The sequence below is a fragment of the Mastomys coucha genome, unplaced genomic scaffold, assembly GCF_008632895.1.
Source record: "Mastomys coucha isolate ucsf_1 unplaced genomic scaffold, UCSF_Mcou_1 pScaffold5, whole genome shotgun sequence".
Classification (NCBI taxonomy): domain Eukaryota; kingdom Metazoa; phylum Chordata; class Mammalia; order Rodentia; family Muridae; genus Mastomys; species Mastomys coucha.
Genome location: NW_022196911.1, coordinates 61,478,326 through 61,495,107, shown reverse-complemented (window position 1 = coordinate 61,495,107; position 16,782 = coordinate 61,478,326). Strand labels below are relative to the sequence as shown.

General features: G+C 44.2%; 1 protein-coding gene and 1 long non-coding RNA gene across 3 annotated transcripts in view; one reads left to right on the top strand and one right to left on the bottom strand.

Moving 5' to 3' along the window:
* Positions 1-16,782, bottom strand: part of LOC116078605 — a 97,383-nt gene that overhangs the window by 3,995 nt on the left and 76,606 nt on the right. Inside the window, exon 2 of the long non-coding RNA XR_004113605.1 lies at positions 8,914-9,126. This is a non-coding gene — a long non-coding RNA (uncharacterized LOC116078605). The remainder of the gene's footprint in view (positions 1-8,913; positions 9,127-16,782) is intronic.
* The window catches only part of Shisa6 (shisa family member 6), a 310,869-nt gene that overhangs the window by 249,890 nt on the left and 44,197 nt on the right, over positions 1-16,782 (top strand). The gene's annotated exons all lie outside the window — the stretch shown is intronic.

The following is a 16,782-nucleotide window of genomic DNA, read 5'->3' as shown; positions in this document are numbered from 1 at the left end:
GCAAGGCAGAGAAGGGGGCTTTCCAACAGCCTGGAGGTATAGAGTGAGGGAGTGGACCACCAGCCTAAGCTCTTTCCCAGTCAGCCTCTTCTCTGAGAATATATTCTCTAAGAGGCCAAAGTATTCAAGATGTGGAAATGGGAGCTGGGGCACAAGCCCAGCTCTGCCTTCTTCTCAGTGGCCCGGAAAACACATCTGCTAACTACACAATGGGCCGGGGTAATTCATAAAAAGAATGATGCACGGATGTGAGCATCAGAGGATGTAACTGGAAAGGAAAAGACGAGATAAAGACCACCACAAGGAAAACAGACCAGCAGGCATCCATTTGACTAATGTCAGGAACATGGTTGAAAGAAAGGACTCAAAGAGTCCTGAGGACCTTGTGTGCAGGGATTTGCTACATGCTTGGAAATTAGTGTCAAGGTATATGAACTGCAGGGAACTTGTGGAAGATGTTAGACATGAAGTCTGATGTTGGTGTCTGGGTGAGGGCAGTGGTGATTCTGCCTTGATCTTCCCCATTTTTCTTGAAATTATCTGAGTACATCCAGTCAAAGAAGGATAAGATATATATGATGCCAAGTGTCCACTGATGCTAAAAACACAGTCTTCCAAGCAATCATTCTCCTGTAGCTCAGTCTAGGGTTCATTGCACCCTTAGCTATAACAGCACTGTGTCCATTCAGGGAAGTCCTGATTCACCCTTCTTCCACTTTAACTCATTTGTTCATTCAGGTACTTAGTGTTGGGGGCACTTGCATACCATGACACATGCACACAGAGGCTGCAGAACCACTTGCAGATTTGGAGCCTAATCTCACTATCTACTTTGTGGGATCTTGTGATTAAAGCCAGATCTAAACACAAGTACTTACAGCTGGTGAGCTATTTCTTGGACCCAGTAATGGTTCCTTGGCCAGAGGACTACCTACACTGTGTTGATCAGTGGATGGCCAATGGTCTGCAACATCCCTTAACTAATTGTGAGTATGTGCAGTGGACAAACTGAAGGAGCCCCAGACTACCCAAATGCTCTGAATTTTGCTCATCAAATGAGGGTATGTTGGATATGTCCTAGTGTTGTTGTGAAAAGTGAGTGAATGCATGGACAGACCTCTACATGGTAAGCCTCAGTAAACACTGCCTTCTCTCTCATCCCACTACTCTGCACCAAGAATTGCTGACCTCTGACCCCTGTCCAGGTGTCAGGTGAAGACTCAAGAACAGACTGAGGTAAGAGTAGCCTCCTCTGAAGCCAGGTGACCAGCAAGCATACCTCTGACACCAGACTCTGGTACAGTCTCTCCTTGAAATTCAGTCTGCATCAGGGCTCCCTATCCATTCCCTACCCTATCTTCCTTTTGCTTCTTTGTTGGTCCCCACTACAGGGTCTTCATAAGCTTACACTTTTGTCTCTGTCCTTCACCCTGCAGTTTCTCTCAGTCATTTAACCTCCATCAGAAAACACCCATATCAGCAGGGAAGAAATATGGAAGCTGACTCATTTGTCATTGGGTGCCTTTCCCAGTACTGAAACTCATTTAACTCTTCCCTCCATGTAAAAATTTCCCCAGAAGCTTTAGCCAGTGACTACCATGCACACAGAAGACCATCCTCATTTATGTAGCAAAGCCATCTTTTGAGCATTGTGGTTACTTGGCTAGCCAGACAAACATAAACATCCTGCTAATGTTTTTTTAGGTATACACACAAACACACACACACACACACACACACACACACACACACACACACACACAAAATCTACTAAATCTCAAGACTCAAAAGAAGTCTTCAATGTTTCTTCTATGGATGCTGCAGCAGGATATCCCATGGAGCACCAAACAGAAGGCACCAATGAAGGAGATTCGGTTAGAAATGGGGACCCCAGCCTCACTACTGTGATATCCAGCTAAGGTCTTCTTCCCTGGTTGGAGAGAGCTGACAGGAGTCTGCCCAGAGACCCCAGACCTTTGCCACTTGTAAGATGGCTTGAATGACAAAGGGAGTAAAGTGCCAGTACACAGAGTCACTTTAACACACGTCCCTCGCTGAATTCTGCTCTTTTTTTTTCCTCCTTGCTCTTTTATAATACTAATTTCTCATTTGAGTTAAAAATTATCTCACTGGAGAGGTGGTGATTAAATCTGATAATTAGAAGAAATACCAATTAAGTCAGGCTTTCCGTGCAGAAGGCAGGCTTCAGTCACATGGTGTTTGAGGTAAGGGCTGAGCCAGGGGTGCCTGTCTCTTCCCTGCTGTTCAAACTCTTGATACTGAGCCAAAGAGTCTGCTTCCCACCTGCAGCAGTCTCTGCGTCCCGCTCATTCTTTAGTATGATGCCTTTTGTTCAGACCCTTTCCATCATACGGCTAGCTCCTACAACCTAACCCTTTCGTCCCTGGTCTCTTTGGGGTGTGGTAGCATACACTTGTAACCCCACCATGGGGAAGAGAGGCAGAAGAATCTTCTGAGTTTTATCAGCCTGGACTAGGCAACAACAACCTATCTTAAAAAACTAAAACAAAACAAATAACAAAAAAATAAAACAAAGCTAAATCAAGCGACCAATGACTGGCATAATCATGCCTGTAATTTTAAACTTGGGAGACAGAGACAGGATGGTGACTGAGTTTTAGAGGTCAGCCTAGACTACATAGTGAGTTTCAGGCTACCTGGGCCTAAAGTGAAGCCTTTCTTAAACTCCCCATACCAAAACAAAACTCTCCTGTTCTACAAAGCAAAGCTCTGCTGCTTCCCGGTTTACCAGTAGACTACTAGCTATATTGAATGAGCTACTATTTTACCTAACACTCCAGCCTCAGCTACTTCCTCAACTCCACAAATGCACAGAACTTTCAGTGAACAGATATTTCATTACTGGTCTCAGGGAGGATGGGGACAACATGAGCAGGTTCTGTGTAAGCTGGAGATAATATCAGTCGCCTCATCTGAAGCCATGGTTCAGAAGCACCTGGCCGGCCTGTCTGTCAGAATCACTTGGAAAATGTGATCTCCAAGCAGAAGTTTGGAAGCCATTGAGTCAAAGTGCCTGTAGTCAGAAGACAGCCATTAGTGTCATCAAAATTTTCATTCTTAAATGCACTATTACTGGCTGAGGACCTCAACCCTCTGGTGAAGTTGACCTGCTATTCTGAGCCCCATAGTCTATGGTTTACTGAGAGGTAAGGCTTCTAGAACAAAACAAAAGCAAAAGATACGAACAAACAGGTAAGGAACTGACAAGGTGCTGACTGGCCTCTAGCAGACTTCTCACAGCTCTAACTCTGAGAAACTCAAACCCCACAACAAGCCCATTCTGTCTTCATCTGTCTTATATGTGCATTGAGTAAAGAGCCTTGGAGTCAGGGAGGCCCCAGCTATGTGACTTTTGGGCACTCTGCCTTTCCACTCAGCATTTCTCTTTGCTCTCTTCTTTCTCTGTTCTGTCTATGGAGCCAGGAGACTGAGTTGTGTCACTGGCTGTATTTTCTGGTCTGAAGGCCAAATGGAAATGTGTTCTATAGGGTGCAGAAGAACTAAAGACTCTCTTCATGTCACAGAACAGGGAAGAAGGAGAGAAAGAGAGGCTGGCCCATGCCTCAGGCACTGGTTAGCTATAGTAGGTACCATCCTCTCTTCTTCCCCCTTCCTGTTCCAGTTGCCAGAATGTTGCAAAGAGGGACCATATGCCCTTGATGTGCTCTCAGAGTCTCTCTTGCAACAGCTGCACCTCATATCCTAGCCATGCCATGGTCTGATTAAGTGACATGAAGACTGATGCTGAACATGTTTCTGACATGGGCCAGCCACCATGTCATCTCTGAGAACTAAGTGGGCATATTAACTCATATGTTCGGAGATCACACTCTCTCCGTCCGCTTCATATTTAAAGCATCAAGGGACTGATTTATCTATGGAATGTGTAACAGTTGTGTTGTTTTGGCTGCAGGCCAGACTTTTAAATCACACAGTTAGAAGCTGTAGGAAAGAAGTGTCAATTATTAAGGCCATCTGTGTACGGAGGATTCCCAAAGAGAATTCTCAGAGTCCCTCTTTTATATATGGCCCATACCCCTATTCATCCATTACTCATGCAGCCACTTATGTGGCTGAACTGATGTGGTTCCTTGCTTCCTTTGAACCTGAGTCCTAATCACTAAAGATTTTCTTGATGATCTGGTGGGGTGATGTATGTCCACTGTTTAGTTTAATGTCAGACCTAGTGTTCTCTTACTCAGTAAGTGTACCTGTTACTTTCTTGTCATTGTTATTAGTCACATAAAGGGAGTGAGGCACAGAGGAGTAGAAGATGCTGTCAGATGCTCTTCAGTCAGCAGAGCAGCCCAGGAACCTGAAGACATGGAAGAGCTAGAAATGGTTGAGGCCACACCTCTCCTTTAACAGCAACATATAGTGGCTTCCTCAAGACATGGAGTTAACACTAAGCCAAGAAGCTTCTCTTAAAAGAGTACAAGGAATGCTTCAATGCCAGGATCCACCTTAGAGCAGCACATGTCTAGAATCTGAAGCATCATTGAGTTGAGAAAGAGCAGGTGGCTTAGAGAGACTCATGAGGCCATTACAGCTGCCCCCACACACATTCCAGTATAGGGCAATCCAGGCAGAGGGGCATACCAGGAAGTGTGATGGTGTTCCCTCTTACAGACTTTCCCAGCCCATCTGGAGGACTTCTGTGCACATCATACCAACACACAGACACAAATGTTAGCTGTTCTTCACTTTCAGCCTTGTCCTCCTAAAGTCTCTTATCACAAGGTAGCTGGTAGGTTCTAAAAGATCTCTGCCTTAACTGAACAGCTCTCAGCTACTTAGCCATCTAGCAAAGCAACAGATATAAACACTAAGACTCATACACACTCAGAGCATTGATAGGGAGCAATAGCTTACACTCAGCCAGTGGAGTGTGAGGCCTCAGGAGAGAGTTGAGGCTACTCCAGGAAGTGTTTGGCTAAGGGAATATCATCTGATGCCATATGCATGCTTTCTTCCATTTCTTCCATCTGTCCTATGGCATCAAAGGCTGCATGCTGAAGTCACTAGGAAATCCGTTCCAACATATAGCAGGTATCAGCAGAGGCAGCTTGGAAAGGCAGCCTTGTCAAGCCCAAAAATGGTTAGGAAAACTATGAAGCTCTAAAACTCCATGGAGCTTCACACTGTAGTCTCTTATCCCCACAACTAGCTACCTGCAGTAACACTATGCCCAGCCTGTAGGCTTACCTACAGCAGCCCCAGAGGAAGGGATCTTGGAACACTAGCCAACAATATTGGGAATGAGAAATTCAAGGCACAGAAGTGAAGTAACCTACTCCTTGTTCCATGAAAGTGTTGATTGTCCATCACTAGCCCAGGCCATATTTCATAACAAATTTTCAGGGTGTGTTTATAAGGCCAACCCTCCTCTTGTGTGTAGCAAAGATATTGTCATAGAGGAAGTGCTCTGCATATTCCAATAAATAAATCATTGATCATAGACAATTCTTTAAATTAATTCAAGTGAAATCAAATTAAAAATGCATTTCCTGGGTTATACCAACCATGTTTGGGGTAATCGATCATGTGGTGAGTGGTTGGAGCTTTCATCACCTCAGAATGTCTATGGAGGATGTTTAGGTATACAGCGAAACCAGGAGGCAAAATTGGAAACACTTTCAGGTAAGCTAGGTGCCAGGAATTGTGGGTCCTGACCTGCACGAGTGTCTTCAGTCTTCACCAGGGCTAGTCTGAGGGTGTTTCCTTGAATCTGACTTAGAGAGGAAGCTGCAGGGTTAAATAACCAACCATGATTACACAACTTGTAAGTGGACTTGGATTTGAGTCTGTTTGACTTCAGAGATCAGGACTTAAGGATTAAAGAACATAGACTACAGCATTGCTATTGAGCCAAGAAAACAGATGCCATCCTCAAGATGGGAAAGACAATTAAAGGGCTCGGAGCTAATTACAGGAATTAACGAGGCTTGCTGCATACTTGAAGAGAAAAGCCCAGGGGTGATGTAATCCCATCTCTAGGAATGGGAGGCTGCTGGGCTGGCAGCATCCTCCATAGGTGCTATAGGCCAAGGGAGAGAAAGGGCATGAAACAAAGCCAGCTCTGGTGTTCGCAAGGCCATGCTTCTGAGTTGTGAAGAAAAGAAGGTGAGGTGGGCCACCACACCTTGAGATAACCATAGAAAAGAAGCCTTCACATACCCTGGAAGGCTCCAATGGTGTCAGGGGAATGGAAAGGGGATTTTGTTTTTTCTCTTGATGGCAGAGTCAGAGGGAACAAGGGAAAGAACAATGGATAGGCATAGTAAGGGACCAGTTGTCCCCTTGCCAGGGCTTTCTTAGGAAATAGATAATTCCTTCATACCAAATCATCATTTTCCCACTCAGTTCTTCAGAGGTCCTTTCCCTTGGGCCTCAGGAACACAAAATGAGGCTGCAGTTCTTAGAGAGCATCTCTAGTTCAGTCCATTCACTCTGACATGTGAAGATGCAGATGGTCCAATGTAAAAGTAGTCTCCATCTGCCAGGCTCTGGGCTGGGGTTTTGGAGTCACATCTAACTGGGAAGCTCTGGTGGACCCCCATCCTTCTGACGCCTTCCTTCAACTGGACAAGAGGTAGCCTTTTAGAGTTGGTTTGGGCACATAACCATGCCTCAAGGATCTCATTGGGGATAAGTGTGGGTAAGAGAAAGAGGGTTGGGAGGCTGGGTTGCCTTTTATCAACCATTTCAGGTTTTTTTTTTCTCCTTCAAAAAGTGGTGCTATTAAAACTCAATTTCTCTGTATAAGATCTTCAAGAGGCTTAGAGGTCATATCTTAGCTAGGAATGTCATATTACAGATAAAGAAACAGGATCATAGAGGTAAGATGATTTGCATATGATAGTTCAGCTGATCTGTGACCAAGCCAGAGCTGGAACCCTGAGACTGACAACATGGAGATTTTGATTAGAAGTTCTCAACATGAGAGAAATATCTTTTGCCTATTATCCAGTGCTGGGGACCTAGTCAGATGACAAAATAAGAGCAAGTTCCTCTTTGTTTATTGAAAATTTCAAGCCTTAAACTTGCCAAAGAAGGCTGGAAGACAGAGATGGAGTGTGGACTAGGGGTCTGGACAAGGCTCAGTTGAGCCACAGAGACAAAGTTTTGATCTTGCTATCACCAAGATTCTAGAGGACATGGTACCTCTGAGTATCCAACTCCCCCTAGTTCCCACCTAGCTTCTTGGATTTTCTCCCACTATTTTCCTTATGTTGTTGGTTTTATTTTTTCCTCTTACTCTCCAAGCTCAGCCTGAGATGGCCCTCAACAAGCTCTCTGTGGTTTCCTAAACCTTCTTAACCCCCAGAGATATAATAATGCTTTGTGTGCTGTTGTTGAATGTATACTGAAAATGGATGTTGATTATGTTAAATTATGATGTTTGTCAACCTTCATCTGCTCTCTGTATCCTATGCTGTTTCATGTAGAATGCAGTAGGATGTAGCCACATCCTGTGCCTGTTGTCTGTATTGTATGTGTAACTGTATGCTCTGTCAGTGTCCCTGTACCCTTTTGTATGTACAAATATGTTGATGTGTATGCTCTTTGCAGCCCTCTGATGTCTGTCTCTGTGTGTATTTAACCTTGTACTGATGTTCACAATGCAATAAAACAACCAAAATAATGCAGCACCTTCTGGCAATTTTTAAACCCTTGGGAGATTCTCCTTTATCTGGGATGGTTGCATGTGTGATTACTAAAAGACATTGGGTTAGATAAATGACTCTTCAATGACATGGGAAGGATCTGTAGGCTCCTTGACCCTCTAGTGAATGTAAGCAGATGAGAACATGCTCATACATATGAAAGAAGAGTGATGGCTGCCTCCACAAGCTTGTCAGGTGAATCACTACAATCTAGAGTTCTGCATGAAATCCTAGAATGCAAAGCAGAAATGATCCAGCTAGTTAGCAAACTGTACTTCCTCATATATGTAGAAACTCCTTGGAACCCACTTTTTAATTTCAAAAAAGGCTTAAACTACTGTGCAAATTTTTGCAGTGAAAACACTGTTTTATCACAGGAAGGACCATCCTTCCTACCATACTTTCTCTGAGTCACAGACACCCATTTTACTGACCCATTTAGAAGATGCTTCAGTATTTGAGACAGTTCTGTTCTTAAAACAAACAAACTAGCAAACAAACTCAACATTCCTGTCCTTGGCCAGAGATGTGAAGATCAGAGGAAGGGGGTGGTTTGTCTCAGATCACATGGGTAAGCCTAGGTAGAGCAGTGGGGTGTTGCAAACAGAATAATGTAGTTATAACCTAACCCAGGGTCTCCCAGCTCCTAGGGATCTAGAAACCTGTGTAATAGTCTCAGACATATGAATAACATGATGGTGAAAGGGGAGAAGAACACACCTACCTTCACATTCTTCATGGAAAAGAGAAAGAGCAAAGGTCTTGAAGACACTGGAATTTAAAAGTTGCTGCTGAATCCAGACATGTTATGCTGCTGGCCCTTCCCAGAGGCCAGAAAATGGATATAAGGAAGGCTATCTCAGCACTCTTTTGCCTAGAAGTACCTAGGTTCTCATGAGGATGTTCCATAAACATGTTTCTAATGTTGCCTCGAAGCTTGTAGGTGCCTCCTCTGGGATTCCTACAACTAGATTTCCAGAGGCTTACATCTCCAGCACTGGTGTGTTCTCAATACAAAGCCTTCTGTTTAGTACCTAGAAAGATCTAGCTGGAATCTTATCTATTTGAATTATTGGGAGAAATTTTCAGAAATTCCAAGCAGTGGATTCACCACCTTTTCCTCCAGCGTTCAGAGTAGGAAGAAGTTTGGTTTATTTCCCACAATTCCAAATTCACACTCAGATTCAATTAAAGAAGTTCTTACCAGGAATATCTTCTTTCTTGGGCATGCTCGGGTTCATGAGTAGGTTGCAGAAGCAGACATCTTCTTATCTCTTAGCCTTGCAGAAGCAGAGGGTAGGACTCCACAGACTTTAGCCCTTTGAGTTAGTGTAGGAGGATACTATAATGCCGGTCTAGAATCTTCCCTCCTTTAAGTCATCCTTGTCTGATCACCATACTCATAGTCTACAACACTCTGTAAATGGAACATGAGTCAGACATTTGAGAGCTACTTTATGGCAATGCCACCTCTATAAATTGAATCCTACATAAGTTCTAAAGATACTCTATGCACGTAAGCATTATGATGTGCCTGATTTATAAACCAACATGAGTGGTGTTCCAAGAAACAAGATCCCCAAAGAGAGGATAGACCCCTAACTTCCAAAAATCATGCAAAACTCAAATGAAGAAGAAATCCTCAGGCCTGTTCTTTCATATCACAAAGTGACCTAAAATAAGTGTTGGAACAGCAGTGTAGTCCAAGAATCATGGAGAACCTAGGGGAAGGTGTTTCTTACAGATATGGTGACATGGAAAAGCTTCCTGAAGGGAGCTGAATTGGTGTGAGACTTGGAAAGGAGCCACGTACACTCTAGGATTTCATGACCAAGCACTTCTTAAACTATGGCATTAGCAAAGATAAGTGTGAATAAGTGTGATAAGAAGTGAGAATCGGTTATATATTCACAGCCTTTGGATATGGTAGAGCTGGAAAGGGATCTTTTATCCTTAACATGTGATTGTAACATGATAATTTGCAAATCCTAATGAAGACTCCCAGAAACAGAATATGATGTGTGTGTGTGTGTGTGTGTGTGTGTGTGTGTGTGTGTGTGTGAGAGAGAGAGAGAGAGAGAGAGAGAGAGATTGAGAGATTGAGAGATTTTGTAAGGCTGATATTTATGAAACTGATGAAAATTAATTTTGTAAGTGATACTTAGAGGAAGCCACCATTTCATATCCTCCAATAAACTGACATCTCATTTCTGTTTCTTGTCTGACCTTTCTGCATCATCTTCCTTTGTCTGTTTTGAGCTGTCTTCATTTCTTCCTTTTCTCTCTCCTTCTTCCCTTTCCTTGACTCCCATCTATAGTCATTTTTGGAAAGGTGCTACAAATCAACAGAATAGTCTCTAACACTGGCTTAAAAACTCTGGGTACCACAAAAATATCAGCTAGAGTTAGACAAATCCTTTGCACATAATTTCTTTTCTTCTTTGGAATAAAATGTGTTGATTTTGTTCATAAGGTCTTAGTTACAATCATATGAGGATGTAGATAGGATTGGGCCCCACAAAATCAAGCCAAGCAATAGCTGATGTTGTGAGGATGAGATCTGTGTTGAATTTAGTTGCTCTCTGAAATCACTGTCAACACTAAGAGGAACACTGACCTGGGAGAATCTTGAATGACTGGGCAAAAGTAGTCTCATACTACGCAGTAATGGAACTGAGATGATAGGATATCTTTATAAATGAACTTTAAACTAAAACCAGTCAAGCAGAGAGCATCTTTCTTTTATGTCTACTAGCAGTTCATGGTTTACAAACCAAGGTTCAGCACCTAGGACAGTGACAGCTCCCCACCTGACCTACTGTCTACTGGATAGAGAGGATGACTGGCTGACCTGAGGCAGAGCATGAGGAGAGCAAAGACATGTTCCTAGTGCTCAAGCATGGCTAGGTCCAGAGTGAGTTCTAGTCTTCTCTGGCTATCGCTAGACAGGGGATTGAGTTTACAGGGTTGGGAAAAAATGCTTGAGGTGCCTCAATTTCTGAGTAGTGTTAATCTGGAGCAAGCATGTCCCACTAACCCAGGAAAGCTGGTGATTCAGCATCCACACCTGCTGCTACTGTAACCCTTAGCATCTCTTTTACTGAACACTCAGCTTCTCAATCTCTTTGAGCTGCCTCCCTAAGAGGGATCAGAACAAAAAGATTTAACACACACAACATCAGCAAAAATGTGAGGAAGGCTGGGCTTGGCCTGGAGGGAGCAGAGGGAGCTGGGCGGTGTCCCACTGAGGAAGAAGAGGAAGATTAATGACACCATGGCAAGGGTGAGGAAAGCTACTTGGCTTCCTAATGATCTGTGGTACACTATAGGCACATGTGAACCTTGCCCAGGGTAGGATGTTAGTGGGCTCACTGATCATTCATGTCAAATGGAAGAGCAGCTTGAATGTGGGGTATATAAATGAGTGATAGGAACAGCAGGTGTAGGGTGGATGGCAAGAGAGGAGACACAGAGACCAATGGCACTCATGGCAGTCAGAGCAGGAAGACACATATAACCCACTGATCTGCACCTCAAGTTAACCCAGTGACTACATAGCATCCCTGGCTCCTGATAGTTCCTCAGCCATGCCCCTTTGCTCCCTCCCCAAACTCTCATTGACAGCTGTTTCTCAGTATCACAGATGGAATGCTGCTGCTGGGGAACCCAGCAATAGGCAAAGAGCTAGAGCCTCTGCCCTTGTTGCAAGGTGGGGGTTGGGGTGGGGGCACTCCTGAGCTGGACAGGGATTTGGGTGTCTACATGGTATAGTAGTCTCATACAGAAATGGGGTAGACAGTGATAAAAAAAAATTTCCTATACCCACTGCTGCCCATGTAGATTACACTACAAGTCCTGGAGCCCACTGAAGGGTAAGTAAAGTTCTTGTTCTGCCCAATTCCTGTGCAGAGGCTCATCAGGTACCCTGTTGTATACAGAGGAAACTCTGTATTTGACCTGCTAGAAAGAGCTCAGGCATTGATGAATGTGGGTCTCCACCTGAGCTTCCTAACTAAGACACTGGCTTAGACTTGAATAACTAACATCGTTCTAAATTACATGCAAGTCATGGGAGGTCAGTGTAGACTGATCTTAGTACCTAGCTCAACACTTCTCAGCCAATGGCAGGCTCAGTAACTCATGCCACCACTGCAACAGGTGCTAAGCAATTAGGAACTGAAGGTCTAGATTCCAATTAGATGTGTGTTCTGAAACTAGGAACTGCCATCTCCTTCACATGACAAGACTTTTTTTCTGCATGATACCACATTGTTCTCATCTATTAATTGGGCCCAAAGAGAGCTCCCATCTGATAGAATTGTGATTATGAAATCAGAAAGTGTACAAGGCTGAGACTCTTACCTGGTACTTGGTAAGTGTTTAACCAGTACCATGTTGCTTGGTATTATTAACCCTTAACATGACTTTAAGTTTCCAAGCTGTGGAAATTAAGTAAAAGCTATCCTAATACTCATATCTGTGCATAGTCTCCTTCATTAAATGCAGCCAGTGAACCCACTCCACATGACTCCTGTTTCCCAAGCACACATATATGAGGTGGGAGACAAGATGTCTGGGTCAGTGGAAACTATAATCCGAGGACATAGTCTGTACATTTTAAAGATTTGGGGAATCACATTCCTGTATTTAATTCTGTACAATTTGAAATGAGTGTGTGAGTACACAGTTTGTTCATCTGGAAGCATATGCTATTGCCATACACTAAATGTCTATCTCAAATCTCATAAGCTTTTGAGGCTGAGAAGGAGATGGTGTCTTGCTGTTCAGGGCATTTACTTGCCCAGTGAGATGCATCTTTTCTTCATAAGCTTATGAGCAAGTGTGTGTGGCCATTGATCCAACAGATATTACCTTCCGTGTGCCAAACACTCCTGTGGTATGTCTTCCTTTCTGAGTCTGTATTGACTAGACAAGGATGTGCCATTTATGAGAACCCTGATGCTTAAGCCCCCTCATCATTAGCCTGTGCCTCATCTCTGATTCACGGACCCTACCATAAATTCTCTCCCCCCAACTCCATGGAGATTGGCTCACCTAGGGATTTATTACCAATCTATCTGAGCCTCTTCTTCTCCAACCTCTTCACTAATGGAGTACAGAAGTTTGGAGACCAATCCACTAAGAAAAGGCAAGAGGGCTGACCACAGGAGCCCTACAGAGATCTGAGTGAACCACCACACCTCAAAGTCAAGCCTAGGCTTGACATGTCCGGAAGCTTGATCTTGTTAGTATTCCAGATTTGCTTTCACATGGGCTGATTCACAGTAAACTCACTGGAGGCTCGTGTGCATTATATAGAGACTCATTTGTGATGAGGAAAAAAAAATTCTGACAGGCAGACCAGAGACAATTGTTGAGCTCTCCAGTACAATCTACCCCACAGGCAAATTGCAAAAACAGCCAGAAATCTTAAGAGGGCTTATGGGTAGGAGAGCAGAGCAAGGGCCAGGTTATGGATTTGTAAGTTTAGTAGCATCATGTTCTGACAGCCAATGCACTGTTCATATCCTCCCCTTGGACAGTGCCTGGATGGGAACAGCCACTTGGGCCCTGAGCTCTGCAGCTGACATACCAACACCTTCACCTTTTCCTGGCCAGCACTGTTATGGCTTAAATGAGATCACAACCTTAAATATCTTCTGGCTTCAATTTGCTGTTCATCATTCCATTGTTTCAAGATGCTTTGGCCCATACAACCACAGCACTGGCTTAGGTTCATGAATCATGAGGTTTAGATTTTCTGTGTCCAATGTATGCATACTGAGAACTTTCAAGTAATCACATGCTGTGAAACATAAAGATGTGGGCTTCTGGTGCTGGCTGAGATCTAAAGGCGTGATGGTCAATCTAAATGTTGATTATTCAAATGTGAGGTACTAGTTCTAATCAAGTCCTCCTTGGGGAATTGCACTTCGCTCACAGTTACTACAGATCTGTACTACAGCAAGGCAGATCTTTCCACACCAGCATCCCAGGCCCTTGGCACCTCTCCGATCAAGCTTAGTTTCAGGGGACAGTTTTATGTAACTTCAGGCTCCTTCACATGGATGACACTCTGTCTTAAGTTCATGTCCTGTGCTTTGAACTCAAGAACAATTCTCAATGTAGCAGAAACTTAGAAACTCCAGTGAATTAATAAAGCGGGGAGACTCTCAGCTTGTGTAGGATGGGAGCCAGATTCTAAGCACTCCATCCTCCCTTCTTTCCAGTGACAATGCCACTGGAAAGGCACCTGTGTTTTCCTTTGGAGGCCCATGTACACACCACATGTCACACTTCACTCAGTAAATTACCTATACATACTGGATTTTTGTTTTTCCCATACATTAACATCAGAGATCAATCTATAAACACACACACACACACACACATTCACTAGTTGCTCTGAGTGCTGAAGAGGCCAAGAAGGTTTTGCTGCAGGAACAGGGAGCTCAAATGGTGTCAGACAAAGCCCTATGGGCCTCCTTCAGAGACTACAGTGGGTGATGGAGTACTTCAGGCAGCATGAGGGCTTTTCACCACAGGACACTAAATCCTCTAAATCCTCCTACCACTATATCACTATGTTACCAGGAGAACCCTTAGCAGAACTTCCAAATGACTACTAAGACGTCATTTAACCCTTGAATTCCCAGCTAGAAGAATTTCCTATCTTAAGCTGGGCTTCTTAGAGTTTGAGCCTGAGAGGTAAAACTCTGGCAAGTGAGTAACCTCTCATAGGAAGGAAACAGGAGAATAAAGGGCAGGCTGGAAGTGGAAAGCTAAGTGGGTGTGGTCTTGGTGGAGGGCCTTGCTTCTACATAAGATCCTACAGAAAACCCTGGAGCAGAGCATAAGTTAAAGGTGCCATGCCACACAGACATAGCTTTTTCCCACCCTCAATGTTTCCCCAGCCAGGTGCCTTAGATTTTGACCAGGACACCATTCTGAGAGCCGGACAAGAAGGACTTTAAGTCCTTGCTTATCTTGCACAAAACCAGCATGCTTTAAGTTCTTGTATATTTGGATGGGATACAGGAGGTAACTGAGTTTAGTGAGGATGGAGAGAACCAGAGGCAGAGAGAAAGAGAGACTGACAAAGCAGATATGGTCAGGAGACAATGGGGCCTGAGCAGAAGACAAAGGGCTTGAGGAGGGAGGGTATGAGAAAGCTATCATCAGTGTCTTCTCCATTTTCCTCGTTAAGGAGGTCCTGAGAGGGAAGCCTCTTTCCCGCCAGTTTCTTCCTGATGCAGACACTTCTGCTCTGGCTGGACCTAGAAACCTCCCCCTTTCTCACAAGCCCCATCTAAACTTTAGGGGCCTCTGTTTCAACTCCATCTGAAATAAAGTACCAACTTAGCGGGGGCAGTGAAGTACCACGGATTCTCCCCAAACACAGACTGGAGGAAGAATTGTTTTTTAAGTGCTATGACATCATCCTAGCCATTAACATGACATTGCTCATAAATGCCACCACTTCTGCAGTATTCCACACTGATCACAGCGAGCCATTCTATATACCAAAGGCTGGCATTTCCTCAAGCATGGGACTGTCTCAAAGGTGAAGCCTCTGCTCTCTTGGAAGGCCAAGGTCATGGGACATCTCTCCTGCTGAAGCATTGGTAACATGCCAAAATGACTCCTTATAACAATACATCAGAGTCCAATTCCAGAGTGCAGAACTTTGGTGGAAAACACTAGATTTCAATTCCCGTTCTGCTGAGTACCCATCAAGGACTCCTTGACAACTCACCTCCTTCACTCTGCCTCCTTCAGCCCTGCTGAGCTCATTGTCAGGGACAGAACAGAGATTAGATTTCAAATGAACATAGCAGCCCCTGATTGCAACAAGGCACAGAATCAGTAATGTGCTAAATCCAGCATGATGATGTCTCCCTGTACCTTCAAAGAGAGACAAATGAGTTAGAAAGAGAGGCTGAGGAAGGCTACTGTCCCTGGCCATGGGTGGTCTCAGCAATAATGCTAACAGGGTCTTGGTGTCATGTTCAAACCTTCAGACGTGTGGGAAGATTCCATGCATTAACACTTGTTATAACCAGGGGTCACATTGCTTCAATACTCTCTGGAATAGGAATCATGTCAAAATTTGTCATGAGACTTGAAGTCTTTGGGATTGGGGGAGCAGTTACCAGGGGTAGGAGTCTAGAAGCCAACAAGAGGACTGGGTGGGAGCAAGAGAAGGCAATTTTGTTTCATGAGTCTGTGGATCACAAGATTGCTCATGTCCGGGGGACTGTCTAGGAAAGCAGAAGGCTGCCCCTGGAACCACAGCCAAGTACAATAACTTCTGCCTGTACTTTCTACTCTGTAGCACCAGCCTACACCCCATCATGGCCACCTTTCCTGCAGACAGTTCACTGTCTCAGTGGATTTAGCATGGAGCTGTATGGATGCTCAGGATTCCATAGAGAAAGTGCAGAGTTCCAAATTGGCCTCAGGCTTGCCTTTGAAGCCTCTTGTAGTATGTAGAGAGAACTTTATCTTGGTCCTAGGCTTGCATTTCCTGCAGGCCACTGTTCAGCCACTGCATTGTCAGCTTTAACTAGGCCCACCCTTCACCTTTCACTACACCCGCGTGTCCTGGAAGGTCTTGTACAAGTTTTTCTTTTTGCTTGCTTTCTGTATTCATCTATCTATCTATCTATCTATCTATCTATCTATCTATCTATCTATCTATTTTGATATGGAATCTCACTTTGTCACCCAGGCTAATCTCAGTCTGCTACCCAGGCTAGCTTGGAACTCCTGACCCTTCCCAGTGCTGGGATTACAGGTATGCACATCAGGCTTGGTACCAACAGTTTATCAAGGCATTTCTCCTAGGCTTATGAGGGGTCCTTCCTAAATGAATTCTTGTTAATTCTCCTGTCTTTTTTGTGTATCAAGAAGGACAGGGCTGGAGGTCCCTGTTTAGATCATACATTCGGGGTGGTGGTGGTGGTAGTGGTGGTGGTGGTGGTGGTGATGGTGGATGTGGTGGTGGTGGTAGTAGTGGTAGTGGTGATGGTGGTGGTGATGGTGATGGTGGTTGTGGTGGTGGTGGTGGTTG